Consider the following 12,784-nt stretch of genomic DNA (forward strand, 5'->3'; position numbering starts at 1 on the left):
CTTATATTTTCCACACATCAGCATACTTTGTATGTGCCGCAGCAGGGCTGAGGCAGCATCACCAGCTTCATTGCAAGAGGCCTTATTCCATCCCATATACCCACACATTAGTGGGAGGTTGTGAGTGCCATTAAAATGTTGTCATGGCATTAGTCTGATTGGTTATACTGCAGCTGTGCTGAGGCCTAGGATGCGGAAAAATGAAGATCCCACAGGAAATTCGACAGCTGCAGGCACTAGCTGCCAAGGTCTGGGTGGTGCCCACCATAACACTCACCGTGCTCCCAGCCACCAGCCATTTACAGTCTTCCTCTTTACCTTTTTATCTTGCAAACCTTTGCTCTTCCATGTCACCCCACAGTAGTTCCCACTAATAGATCATTGGGCTGGGCCTAGGAAAAAACGTTAGCACCATTTCCATTAAATTCAGCTTTGGAAACATCAGCCTGGTGCATTGCACTGTATCAGTCAATCGACCTCCAATTGACATATCCCTCAGCAAAACAAACTATCTGTAAGGGATAAGCAATGATTCAAGGAGCCAACGGCATCTCTCTGTTCCTAGCTCCTCTTTCAGAGTGCTCCTGAGAAGCCACGGGTCAATAGTAATGATCCCTGAATCACCTTGTTGTCTTCCTCTTCCTCCAGGAACAGATGAAGAACTCTATACCTACCCATGATGCAACAACCAGTCAGTCCTTACACGTTGTCCGAGGACCACAGCTCATCAGGTGATTGCTGTTGCTTATGTAAGTGAAGTGTGCAATCGCATTCTCAGCAGTGTGGTGGGGCTACTCACAGTGGAGTAGCTCCTATAAAATCCCACAATATTGCAAGCTCCAGAGTAGGGTGAGTATAGAGCAGCTCAAAACCCTAGCCCCGCACTGCCTTTCGGGTACTTCTTGGTTGGAGAAAGGCCAAGGGACATCACCCTGGCAGAAACACACCCTCACCGAGGCATTAGGCAGTCAGCAGCAGTTCTTACCTGCTGCTCTACAACCATCAAGCACTGAATGTCTGGACTCGGTCTGGCCTTTGGACTCTGTGTCAATGGTCTAAAGGGGGGATAGCAGGTCTAGGGCAGCCTCTACTTCTCCATACTTTTGCCTAGGCATGCACATTGAAGGTCTTGGTGACCACTAGACCTCTTACACATGTACCATGATCCAGAGGATCAACAGTTGCCTACTAGAAAGTGGCATATCTACCCTGCCTTCTGACTGACTTCAGACTAACACAGTTAAGCTACCTCTCTGGCTCCAAATTGGACATCATCGAGGAGCCAAGCCCTGAACTGGTGTAAATCAGCATAGTAACATTTATATTAGTGGAACTACAGTAGCTTAAACCAGTCCTTTGTGTATCGCTGGTACAGTACCTTCCCTCCACAGCATAGCTCAGCCTGTTTGAAGGCACCATGTTTGGAGCAAGGTAGGAGCCCAAATGTTATAGCAATTCAACCCTGGGCTTCTCTGCAGCATTTGCCTGTTTGGAGCCATTGCAGTGATGTGCTGTGTGGGTGCGTTGCTTATCTAACAACATGCTTTCCTGCTCTGTTAGGAGGGCAGCGCTCCACTAGGTCACCGGGAGATCTTGTTGGGCTTCTTTACACGGTGCTTTTAGATGTAGAGGAATTCCCCACTCTGCCGCAGCGGCCATGTAGCATTGCAGCTTGTTCTAGGTAAGTCACTGTTTGCAGCCTCTCATGCCCTCTATGCCTCCTAGCCACATCCCTTATTTTAATGGAAAGCAAAATCCCTTTAGACCACAAGTGCACATTTTGCACTTTGTGTATGGGCAAATATATGCACGCTATATGCATTATTTGCAAATCTATGCACAACTCAGTCAACCCTGGATGAATGAGTAACCTTGTCGAAGCAAAGCAGAGTGTATGCAATGGATATGTCTGAAATAGGAGGCGGTTCCCTCTGTGCAGGTCTTTATTTTATCTGTTATTTCTCTAATGAGCTACATGCTTTACAAAGAGGGGGGGGAAACAGACTGGTGTCCCTGAGCCACCTCTGCATTGACATTTGTAGGAAGCCATCAACATTGCCTTGCCTCCAGAACAGCATCTGGGCCTAGCAAATGTGGGTATGCTGTTGCAGACACTACAGCTCCCTGATATAGTTGAGGCTAGGAAGATGAAGGACATAGCTAGGGACCTACTTAAATTGCAGTTTCGTGATTTTTGCGGAAATTCAAAAAAACAGTTTCTTTGATCCCCGCAAAAAATGGAGTTTCCCACAATTTTACACAGAATCTCCCCCCCAAAAATTGAAAGTTTACCAGAATACAAAGAAAGTGCAGCAATCCCTGCAACCACAGAGCACATGATTTGAGAGAGAGCTACTGAGAGGCTGAGCTGGTGTTGTAGATTCAGTGAAGGCACCTGGCAGGAGAGCGAAAGGGTTTCAGTCCCGTCTTTTAAGAAGCCAGCTACAATGCTGCTGTCTGAAGATGAGTGATTGCCCAATCAGTGGTGAGGGGCAGGGCCATCGGGGCCCCTTGGCCAATCAGCAGTGGGGGGGACTTGATGCAAAAGGATCATGAAATTGGCTCTGTGTGCCGCAAGGCCCCTTGGCCAATCAGCATTGGGTGGGGAGGGGGCTCGCCATTAAAAGACCATGAAATCAGCTCCATATACCACAAGCAGCCCACAACAATCCGTTCATCTCACCGTGATTTAGGTAGGTCCCTCCCTACACAAAGCACTTACATTGGCAGACCTGCGTGAGAAGAGGGGACAGAGCATTCAGCATTCAACCCCAGCCTCCAGCTGCTAACCAGCTGCCTTGTCTTCACTTCTCTTTAAGTCGAGTTACCTCACGCGGGTTAGCCAGCTCCAGTGAAGAGTTCTTTACAGTGTAGATATACTGTAATGCAACATAGTCTATGACAGTGGTTTTCAACCTTTTTTCATTTGCAGACCCCTAAAAAATTTCAAATAGAGGTGCAGACCCCTTTGAATTGTAATTGTGGGTATTCACATATTTTGACTGATCATAGTCATATTTTGCAGACCCCTTAGACAAAGTCTGTGGACCCCCAGGGGTCTGAGGACCACAGGTTGAAAACCACTGGTTTATAGGATACTGCACAGGGCTGGGAGTCAGGAGACTTGGGGCGTGTGTAGACAAAACAAAATTTCCCATTTATGTCAACGCAACTGTGTTTATGTTTGCCTGACCCAGGATTTCCCACCGCTTTAAAGTCCATTTAGCACCTTAAACTAACACTACTCAGATGTGTTAGCACCTTAAACTAACACTACTCAGAGATGTGTTAATTTGCAGTGTTTTCGTGTTACGCCGCTCCAAGTGTGGATTTTGTTCGTGCAAACAGCCAGAGACTCCAAAGACTTGGGTTCTAACCCTCACTTCATGGCCTCTGATGTGAATCCAGGCAAGTCATTTCCCTCTCTTTCCCTTCCCGCCCTTTATCTGTCTATCTGTTCAGGCTGTCTCTTCCTGCTTAGTCAGCACAATAGAGCCCAGGTCTCAGGGTTTATAGGCTTTACTGTGATATTAAAATGATTTTCATGAGAAACTCTAGCATAGACAGCAGTAGAATTGGTGTCCTAAACAAACTGAGTGAGAATAGAGGAGTTAAACAGGATGCAGTTGGTTTTCTTCCTCTTTAAAAGATCTGTGTTACATAAAAAAATATCTTCCCAGCTGAATGGTGGATGCACTGTGAAATGGGCCTGTTTGTGAATGTGATTGACTTCAAGCAGCAGCCCAAGTTGAACTATAATTATGGGAAAACAATCAAATCTCTATCTGAGTTCATACTATACTGGTCCTACCACTTTTTTGTATTATAGCAGAACCTGTTTAGCAGCTTTAACTAAGCTGTGCCTCCTTTCTGCTTCTGGGTTAAAGAAATGCAAACCAGTAGAGCAAGTTAGACTGAAAAGAAAAATTATGGCTTATTGTCTGTGCAAGTTCACCCACACGGCTCACTTGTATCTCGTGCAGACCAGTGCACTGTCTCCAGATCCCGACTTCAGGCAAGCGACTAAGTTGGAGGAGTTCAGAGAGAGAAGCCGCTTCACCATGTGAGTAAAGTATCACAGCAAACAGAGTGACGTTGCTTTAGCCTTACTAGGGAAGGTTTGGACATACAGTGAAGGAAGACTTGTTATCAAGAGCAAGTGCTGAAGGGGTCAGAGCAAGGATCTGTCTCCTGGTGGCTTCAATCAGGTTCTGTTTAGTCTTTAGCTCCAAGTGCAGAGTTGTTGTCTCAGGATTTGTGCTTCTAGCAACTTGTACAGCATCAAATGCATTCATTGCTTGCTGCAACGGGCTTCTTTTCCCTGAAAGGGGGAGACAGGATAGAGAACTATAGGAGCTGGCTGGGTCAGCAAAGATCCTGTCTGAGTCACAGTTCTGCTTGTCTGGGTTTTGGTTGTGATTGTGTAGACAGGTCTGCTCACTGGAGTAAGCTGGAGCAGGTTGAAAGAGGAGGAGGGGGAAGTTTAAGCAGAACTGCAGTCAGAACTTTTTCCTCTGGATTTTTTTTTTCCAAACGTGAAATGGAGCTATGTTGCAAGGTCAGCTCTCCCACTCCGTATGGGTCTACCGAGGTTTTCAGAGCCCACTGTCCATGGGCTCTTCTAGATCGTGGCTATTTGAAGAAGAATTCAAAGGACCCTCGGGAGCCTGCCCCTGTGGGACTGCAGCCTGAGAGCGGGGACAGGGCAGAAGCATGAAGACGGTTCCCTAACAAGCAGAGAACAGTTGTTCTGTGCTAAACCTCCTCAAGGAGCATTGAGCATCCTGCTCCATCCATGCCTGCTGTGCTGCAGAGGCCTTGGAGGAGAGGAAGGACTTTCCTAGCACAGGTGCCCTTCTGCAAGCAAGGGTCTAATCTAGCAGGCACAATGGGCCCAGGGATGGGACACTGGGTTGGAAGTGAAGTTCTTCTTGGTGGTTGAACTGGGAGGATTTTCTTTCCCCCTCTCTGTGTGCCTTGGTATAATGGAGGGACCAACCTGCTCTGACACCTGTGGATGAGGTGGAGCTGGATATGCCCAAGGCAGCCTTTGCACTGCTGAATACAAGTTGAGCATTAAGCATTGAATTGATCAAAGTAATGGGCCAAACTAATCCATGCATGCACTTGATAATAGATAACTTACACCTGGGCTGTTAGACTTCCCCACCCTAGATCAGCCTTTTTGTTGCTGGATAGAAAGGAATTTGCTCCTTTCCCTTACACGGCAGCAGGGAGTCGGATTGCAATGGTCTCTAGACTCTGCTCAGAAGCGCAATAACCTTCCCACACCCTGCTGCAGGGACAGCACCCATGCGTGAGGCACCTGCTGATAAGGGCCATCCCCATACCGCCATAAAGGCCAAGCCAAGGTGTCTGTGTTAGGGTACTCTATGGGACACCCAGTGCTTCTTTGGGCACAGGACTTCCCTGCTGCAAGACCAGGAACAAGGACATGCCAGTGAAATTGCTGTGATAGTAGCCGTAATGTCTATTGTATAGCTCCCCATGGCCAGGGTGCTTGGAGTCTCCTGTAGTTAACTCCCTTCCTCTCTGTGCATCAGAAACTCTGCCACGATTCGATGCAAGTGATCTAGGCAATGCCTAAGAATAAAATAATTCCACCTGCAGTGGATTCGGTATGATCAAATCGCCCCCTCCCACTCTTAAGTCTCATGGAGTAAATCCAGTGAAGTCCATGGATTTGCACTGGGGTGAAACAGGTGTGAGCAAAAGTAGTGTCCAACCCATTATGTTACCTTGAGAGCCTGGGCATCACTGAGATGCTGCATCAGTGGGACCCTGGATGTTGCTGGAGTTGTATGCTGAGGTCACCAAGGACTGAAGCTGCAGGGTCTATGACATCTGAGCAACGGGCAAGCACATCCCAGGCAGGGGATTCCCTCAGTGTCTCCCTGATCCAACAGCTGACGCATTTACAAGGCTTTTTTTGTTCCCTCACATTGTCAAGAGCCACAAAGCCTTTTACAAACTATGCAGAGAAAGAGGAAATGTGCTGGGCCTGAGTGAATCTTTTTTTTTTTTAATGAACCTCCTAATAGTCAATCAACCTTTGTCACTTTCCTTTAGCAGAGGGATCTCTCTCCATGATGGGTAAGACAGAGGTTTTCCTGCTCAGCCTCTTCCACGTTGTATTATCTCCTCTGTTCTTGTTGTCAGTAGCCAGGATAAGTGTGCAAGTCTTCCATCAGAAACCCTATTTCATTCAGAGAAAGGAAAAGACTGACTTTTCCACGTGCTTTGTGGAGACATGAGCCATAAGCTTCAAAGCTGGATTCCAAACCGCGGGAAGTCTGTTTGGGTGCGTGGCTTTCAGCGGCACACTGCACCACTGCAACATCCCCAAGGAAAATTAGGCAGCCGAGAGAATATGATCCCTTAGAAGCTAAGAGTTGGATTTGGCTGTTGGGTTAGGGGCCATGTGATAGCCCCACAGTCCCAGCAAGAGCCCTGAGAAACCTGGACCCCAGAGATATGAGACCTATCAGAGCATCTTGGCTGTGCAGGGTAGAGAAGGGCTCCCTTAGCAATTCTCCTTCCTTCACTTTAAGCCGCTGGGTTCTTGTTTCAGCCATTTCTTTCCAACCTGCAGCATTATCTTCCCGGAAGATTACATTGCTGTTATACAATGCTGGGGATGAAGTGTCTTAAGAACCCTGCTCAACAAGATATTAAGCACATGCCTAGTATGCGACCAGCCAGTCTCTAGGAAGTCAGTGGCTTTATTTGCCTGCTGGGGGAAGAGACCAGTTGGCCTCCAAAAGCCTTTATTCAGATACAGCCCTGTGTACATTTCTTCACCTTCTAAAATGTGCTAAGGAACGAGAACGGGGCAAGCATGTTCTAACTAGTCATCAAATATGCAGTGCATTTGGACAAGTCACACTTAACAGCTAACTAGCTTGACGGAGTAGTAACCACCTCTGTTTGGAGAGACTGACTTAGAGCTGCAGCAAAGGCGAGAGCCAGCTGTTGGTTTTGCAGATGGGAGCAGTTCGACGTGTGCTACCCGCAGGAACCAGACTCTCCTGTTTGTTTCAGCCGCAGTCCTGAGAAGGACGGGCCGCGAAGGTATTCTGCGCTCAGCATCTCTCACTGAGAGCTCTCGCCATTCACTCTTGCCACATCCTGTCTTGAAAGCAGTTCCTGGCAGGGAAAGGGAGGCACAGGGAGGGTCCTTGGCTTGCCCAAAATCACTCAGTGAGCGAATGAGACAGCTAGAAGTAAAGCTCAGACATGCTCGTTGCCATCCCGAAAGCTGGCCCACTAAGCTGCAGTCCTGTTAGGATCCCTCCTAGCACCAAGACTTACCCAGAAGGAGCAGTGAAAACAAAGGCTATTCATCAGACCCTCTGCAAGACAAGCATCTCGACTAAGGACTGGCAGCATGAGCATGCAAGACCTTGGCGAGCCACCCAAGCTGTTCCTGGGAGTGCCTGCCAAAGTGTCACGGTATGTGCGCCGTGGAAAGGCTTTTTTATGGCCCCATGGACCTTTTCTGCTCTCCCTACCCCTATATTCCACTACCCTGAAGATCATGCTGCTAAAGACCAGTCATAGGGAGGCAGAGAGAAGTGGGGGTGCGACGCCTGACCCAGGTGCACCGGGCCAGACAGACACTCAGGGTGCATTTAAGCTTTGGTGAGAAGATACGTTATCCAGCTGGTCGTTCCCCTGATTTCACTGTAGCGGGGGGTATAGGTTCAAGTAGACACGTGGCAGGGTTTCCATATCTCCCACTTCTGTCTCTTCGGTGCGTGCTGAGTTTATTTAAATCTGAATGAATAAGCACCAGAGCGGCACCGGATTACTTTGGAGCACTTTCCAAATATTGACTAATCGTGAGTTGCCATAACCTTTTCTGATTTACAGCTCTCGCCACGCTCTGGGAGCAAAAGCCTCAGTGCCAACTTAGCAAGATGGAGAGATAGGAGGCAGCTGCAGTATTTGAGCCTGGAGGGGCTGGGAGGCTCGCTGGGATACAGTTTACCCGTCCTTTTGTAAGCAAGAAGATTGGGGTATTCTCCTTACTGCTGTATCCCTTCCCTGGGGGGTGTATGATCACGGACCAACATGGCTTTGTTATCAGGGCAGCAGAAAAGAAGCATAAGCAGCTGTCATGGTGGCATGAAGAAGACCAGCTGGTTGAGATAGCAGAAGGGACTGAAGGAGGCAGATTATAATGAGCCAGGAAGCAATTTCTAAACCAGCCCTAGTGTTTAGCCCCACTGCCGTTATAAAAAGAGAAAGATTTAACAACCATAAGACTCCAGGTTTACATCAAAGGCCAGATGCACTGAGGTACGGCCAACAAGCTGTGATCCAAATGATCCCTGCAGAGCTCCCCTCTCCTCTGATCTTCACCGCCGGCAGGCCCTGCACCTCTCCCTTCCTGCTGGAGCGCTGGCTCTCAACCAGGGTGCCTCCAGATCTTTTGAAGGGTGCCCCGAGGTGAGAGGAGATAAGTGAGATGTGAGGAAATAAGCCGATAAACTAAGCAAATAAGCCGCGCTCAGGCTTGTCCCTGCCTGGACAATGCCAGGCCTCTCTGCAAGGAGGTATAAGCACTGTAATCTATTAATTAGTTTATGAAATCGGGTGCCGCTCAAGTCACATAAGTTATGCTGGGGTGCCTCGAGTCCAGTGATGAGTGCCTCAAATCCAAAAAAAGACCGAGGACCACCATGCTAGAGGATGCCTCCAGGGCCCAAGGAGGATTTCCAGAGTCCCAGCAACGTTGCATTAGCTTAGGGGGCCATTCCCGTGGCGCGGCGTAAAGTGGTTTTAAATTTCATCACAGCCAGAGCTGACCAAAGAATCAGGAAGCTGAAGCTGGCTCCTTCACACACCGTCCGGTTCCTTATCTCAAAGACAGTCCCTCTGTCCGCCCAGCACCCTGCTGCAAACGCCAGCTGAGTGCTGACTTAGAGCAAAGACTGCCACATGCCACATTACCCGCAAAGCACCTGATAGCACTTGAATGTAGTTGGTTGGGTTCCCAACCCGAGGTTGACCTGGCATGACCCTGCTCGGCTTGCGAGAGCCGATAAGATCGCAGAACAAGCTGTTGTGGGTGCCACTGAAGCATGAGGATGGTGCTGGTGCCCTGAAACAATTTCACACTGTATCCCTGAGTAGGAACTTGCAGCATTTGGTGCTGAGGCTGCATTTGGCGTTGAAGCTGCTTGCACACAATCCCTGCCAGGTGTATCGGTCTCATTGAGCCTTGAAACAAGGGAGTTTCAGGTCATTTTCGATGGGCAGGATGGGTATGTACGGGGAGCAGCTTGTTGGTTGCCTTAGCACAATGTCTTGTATTGATTCCTGACCGATACAAGAAAGGTGACCTGCAGCCACCCGGCCCTCGAGAGTCAAGGACATGCACCCTGGTATGAGGAACACCAAACTGTTCCTAGTTGCTTTGTGTCACTTTGGGGAGGAGACATCCTTCCATCACCTCCACCAGTCCAAGCTCCTTTGATATAAAACTCCTGGTCTTATGCTTTAGGTTTGGTTCCCATGTGCAGGAGAAATCAGCCGGTGCAAAGACATACAAAAGGCATCCCCAGTTCAGCGGGGGCTGTCAGGAACCGGGCAGCACCTGCCCTTCCAGGACCATTCTTTTCAATAGCTCTAGAGGCAAAAGCCAATTCAGTTAAGAGCTTCGTTGCATGCGTCACATCCAGTGGACAGACACGGATTGTCTTTATTTGCACGATCATTTCCTAGAGAGGCCAGATGTACTAGGACAGAGTCACTCAGCCAGAGCAGAGCTTGCTAATTTATCGTGACAGCGTTATGTTAATTCTGGTGACAAAAATTCTTTATTCTTCCTTAATTCTCCAATTCAAATCATCATGTGTGGGATAAAACCCGTTGAAGGGGAAGCAGAACAAGAGCCAGACTGATGTGGACACTGCATTTTTGAGCTGGTGAAGAGCATTTTTCCTGAAGTCCTCCCAGACCTGGTGTCGCTAATGCCCATGATCCTGCCCTGGCCGCACTCCTGGTCTGACTACCAGCAGTCATTTGCATTGTTATCAAACCTACTAAGGGTCTCTCCAGGGCTTTGGCCACCAGAGTTTTGAGATGATTTTTCTTTTGAAAGAGTTTTTCAAAGGGGAAGGCATGCGACTGAGAGGTGGAGTTTGCTAGAGCAGTTCGATCGGGAGTCAGGTGCTCTGCGGTCTGGTCCTGGCTCTGCCGCTTGTTCCCCATGCAGCCTTGAGCTAAACATCGCAGCATCTCAATGAAACTACCTGTAAAATGGGGAGAAACCTTCACGGAGCAGTAGGTGGTTCCCCTTAGAGAAAGATCAAGCGTTATTATTTTCTTCTCCATCATCACCACCATCAGTCACCCCTGGATACAAGCCTAGGTGCTCAGCCAAAGCCCACTGAAATCAATGCAAAGATTACTGTTGAAGTCAGTAAACTTTGGATCTGGCCTGTGCTGAGGCTGGCCATGGACAACTATGTAATACCATTCTTTGCCAAACAGATGGTGCTCAGCTCCACAAGCCTACCATGCCCCATTCATTTTCTTGTCGTTCCAGTCCTGGCCTTAACCTGCCAGGGGCACTGTGTGGCATCTCATGGAAAGGGAGTCCACTGCTAGAGCTGGCTGAAAATTTTCCCACAAACTTGATTCCAGTAACATATTGATTAGGAGAGAGAAGCAGCCTCTCAGTCTGCTGCTGCAAAGCCACTTTGCATTTCAAAGTATATTTTGTTTCATAGCGAAGCATTTACAAAAGCAGATAAGCGGAATGGCTCACTTTTGCAAAAGTAGGGAGCTCTGATTGACCTGCACCGGTGCTTTTTTGGAAAAGCCCGTTTCAAAGAGCATTTCAACCCTCCCCCCCCCCCCCTTTTTTTTTTTTTTTTGCAATGAGTGCAGAGGTAGAAAATTGCAGAATATCTTGCAAAACAGAACCTCAATTCCCACAGAATCCTGGTCAGGTATTTCAAGCAACTAATGCCTCCTATATTCACAGTGTAATGACCTGACCTAAGGGGGTGTCATTACCCCCCCATGAGATTGCCAACAGATCTTGCACACAAGAGCATGCTTCAAATGATGACCCTTTTTAATTAGGATGCACAGGGAACTGGTCATCTGAAAGGTGGGTCTAATGACCCCCTTTGAAAGTCTTACCCCCATGGATGTCTGATCATGCCCAAAAGAGATGAAAGGGCTCTTTGGTGCATTCACATGGCAAAGGAAAACCACGAACATTGTTTGGCTGTATGTCGCAGCAGACAATAGAAGTCATCAGAGGCAAGCTGGAAAAAGAAAAAAAGCTTTCCTCCCCTCCCTCCCCACTGTATGCTGGTAACATATACTTTACGGGATTTAAGTAAATAAGTAACTCTGCAGGCTGGGACTTGAGCACTAAGCCCGCCCTGGCTAGATTTGCCATCATTTTTCTCTTGCACTAAAATATGGCCCATCTGAATGTAATAAATAGGCATTGTGTCTCCTTTTCAAAGCCGGCCTTTTCCCTGCAGCCCCCTGCTGCAAAATAACCTCGCTGCCACTCAGGGTTAGCTGATTTTAAAGCCATCATGGAAACACTAATGAGGTTGCCTCGATCAAGGCCATCATATCACTTGTACCTGCAAATAAAGCAGGGACGTGTGTGCCCTGTGGTTTTTGCACTGCTGTAGGCACCCTCCGCGTAGATAGCTGGCAGATGCACGCACCAGTACGTGTACTGGGGATTTGTACCGATGAAGCTACTTCAGTTTGCACAAGTATAGCTAGACCAATCTGCACGGCCCCGTACTATGCACAGTGACTTCCCCCCGTGCAAGATGGCTTTAACGTGCTGCTGTTCTGCCTGGCAGCGGTTTGCCTGCTTCTGCGAGGTCAGGAACACCCACCCCGTCCTACACCCAGAGCCCACAAATCCTGCAGTTCCTCTTTGCATTAACATGGCACATTTTGCAACTTCCCAGCGCCTTTGCAGCACCCCAGAGTGAAGCACAGCTTGTTCTTCACAAGCTGCGAGCTCCATCGTAGGATGCCACCTTAAGTCCCTTGCACAAATAAAAAAAATAAATAAATGCCTGGCAAAAGTTGCAAAGTAGGCAATACATCAGGAAAACCAAACAGCTTCACTCTGGAGTGCAAAATACTCCTGGCACTGCAGATTTTCCATGACTGATTGTCCAGCCTGGCTCAGTATAAATTCAATTTATAGTTCTAAAATTAGGCAGGAGCGGGTAGGAGTCGCCGAGGAGTGAAAGGTTGGCTCGCGAAAGCCGTCCCAGTCCGGTAATCATGTATCAAAAGGCGTATTACATAAATCCATTCTCATGTTGAAGAGCTCCAACACGGCTGATGGGGAAAGATCTGGTAGCATAAGCCACTCCGCTTAACCGATCTCGCAGCGTTAAAGCTGCAGGGCCCGGCGCACGGCAAGTTTTCTTGCTAATTGCCTCTCATTCAGCTTCCACAAAGCAAGCGGGGCTCCGGGTGGAGTTTTTGCCACCGGCACAATCCTTGAGCTGCAATCCGAGCCGCATGGAAGTCCTGCCCCGGTGCAGCTTCCCAGAGGAGCTAACTCCTGGCTCTGAATGAGTCTGACAAACACCATTGACAGTAATGACAGGCTGGGAAAATCACCGAGGAACCAGAAACCACGGCGGGTTATGTTCTCAAAGGCAGGTGTCCAGAGGACAGCCCCAAAAGCTGTAATTGTGCATGACAGTGGGTAGCTAAAAGCACAATTATCTGATTCACTTGGACAGAGGCAAGG

The 12,784-nt window shown here is 48.4% G+C and overlaps 1 protein-coding gene and 1 long non-coding RNA gene across 4 annotated transcripts in view; both read left to right on the forward strand.

Moving 5' to 3' along the window:
• Positions 1-236: 236 nt before the first annotated feature.
• Positions 237-3,452, forward strand: LOC109282441 (uncharacterized). The gene is made up of 3 exons (XR_002089420.2): positions 237-731; positions 1,561-1,681; positions 3,300-3,452. It is a non-coding gene; the product is annotated as an uncharacterized LOC109282441 (long non-coding RNA).
• A 424-nt stretch (positions 3,453-3,876) lies between these two features.
• The window catches only part of RBBP8NL (RBBP8 N-terminal like), a 33,251-nt gene continuing 24,343 nt past the window's right edge, over positions 3,877-12,784 (forward strand). For 2 of the 3 annotated variants that reach the window (XM_019484463.2, XM_006274353.4), the window contains exon 1: positions 3,877-4,063. The gene's annotated coding sequence lies outside the window, so the exon portion shown is untranslated. The remainder of the gene's footprint in view (positions 4,064-12,784) is intronic. The other variant, XM_019484464.2, reaches the window with a different exon arrangement.

Source organism: Alligator mississippiensis, chromosome 9 (genome assembly GCF_030867095.1).
Source record: "Alligator mississippiensis isolate rAllMis1 chromosome 9, rAllMis1, whole genome shotgun sequence".
Lineage (NCBI taxonomy): Eukaryota > Metazoa > Chordata > Crocodylia > Alligatoridae > Alligator > Alligator mississippiensis.